Raw genomic sequence first — 1792 nt, 5'->3', positions numbered from 1 at the left:
GCTTAAAGGTGACCGAGGAGCAGGAAGCTAGGTACCAAGCACTGGAAAACAATAATTTGGTTCTAAGCCCATCTAGAAGCAATGTTAACACCAACGTCCTTTACACTTTTGATAAAACACATATTGAATATCCTAACATAAATCCTAAGGATATAACTGAGCTCCAAGATTTTATGAAGCTCCAGAAACCTAGCCACCCACCCTTAAGTTCAGGCCATGGTCAGGAAGAAACTTCAAGTTCATCATTTAATCTTACTTACCCCGTATATTCTATTGTCGACAGTAAATTACTTAATCCGTATCCAAATGCTCCGCCTACTGACAAGTCTCAAGCAGACTGTATTTTTTCTACTCTCCCTTCTCAACCCTTAGAATTTCCAACTTACACTCTTGCCCCCGAGGAGGTACCGGCACCTAACCCGTCTTCCCCCCCACGACAAACTCAGGGGGTTCGTCACACTCTCCCATCAGACACCATTGAATCTTTTACTAATGATACTATTCTTAAGTCCTTGTCTGCTGTGCAGGGTACGAAGGATTCATAAGAGCTGGGAATCCATTACCAAAACTAAAACTTATATTCAAGGTGTTAATGCAAATAACACCCTTTGAACCAACTTGGTAGATTTTACCAGAAGCATACTCAGATGTCACACCGACAAAGCAACCCTATGTACTGTACCCTCTCCGAGCACCTCAACTCGAATTCGAAGGACTGGAGTCTGGATTGTGGAGGTGAGTTGTGACTGGAGTCGAATGAGTCGGAATGACTCGGTTAAAAAGACTGAAGGATTCTGATTTTCAAGGAAAAAAAATATGAATTTTCGTCGTCCGAACCATAAAACTCAATAAAAATATTAAAATCTCATGCAAGCGAAATCAAACAATGTGTACGCTGGTGATGTGGGCACAGTATGAAAACATTGACCCTTAATTTTAATTTGTGAGAAAGGGAAAAAACATATCGATTTTAAAATTTGTATGATCATTGTCACGTGAATCCCCAAGGCCCCAAGTTGAAACTTGACTTTAATACATAATCTAATATCGCATAATCGCATTACTAATTTACTATTAACTAATTAGTAAGTTAGTAATTACTAATTATTAATAACTATTAAGCTTTAACTAATTTACTAATTACTAACTAGTAATTATTAATTAATATTAAAAATTATAATTAGTATTGATTCAAAAATTATATTAAAAATTTAAAACTCTTACCTTCTAATTATATTTTGTTAAATCTCAATTTTAACAATTCACATTGCACTAAACCCAGGTTTTTAGTGAACACTCACTCCTATGGGATCGAATGTAAATTGCACACACAGCCTTGACAAGCCCAAACACTCCCTACTGCCCACAAGATTGAAAGTCCATGCAACGAGCTTTCGTGGGCAGGAGGTCTGTGTGAAGAAGGACGCACATGTCTGCTCCTCTTGGCTTTATATATATATATATATATATATATATATATATATATAAATAGAAAACCCACCAGCCCTTTTATATATATATATATATAAAATAGAAAAAGGAAAAGAAAGCTTTCCTTCAAATGCAAGGAAGCTAGAACATCTATAAGATTCTATAATTCTATAATAGCAACAAAGATTTGGAATGCTGAACACTTTTTCAATAAAGAAAAAAATCCCACAAATATACATTTTTGGAATGCAATGTAAACAGCAAGAAGCTCCTAAAAGTAACAAAGCTGTTGGGTTTCTTTGTTTGTTTGTTTTTCTTAAAATGTTGCAGAGTGGCCATTTGCAACGAGCCTAGAAATCTA

Source organism: Cibotium barometz, chromosome 34 (assembly GCF_041138505.1).
Source record: "Cibotium barometz isolate CiBa-2024 chromosome 34, ASM4113850v1, whole genome shotgun sequence".
In the NCBI taxonomy this organism is placed as follows: domain Eukaryota; kingdom Viridiplantae; phylum Streptophyta; class Polypodiopsida; order Cyatheales; family Cibotiaceae; genus Cibotium; species Cibotium barometz.
This window is presented reverse-complemented; position numbering follows the sequence as displayed.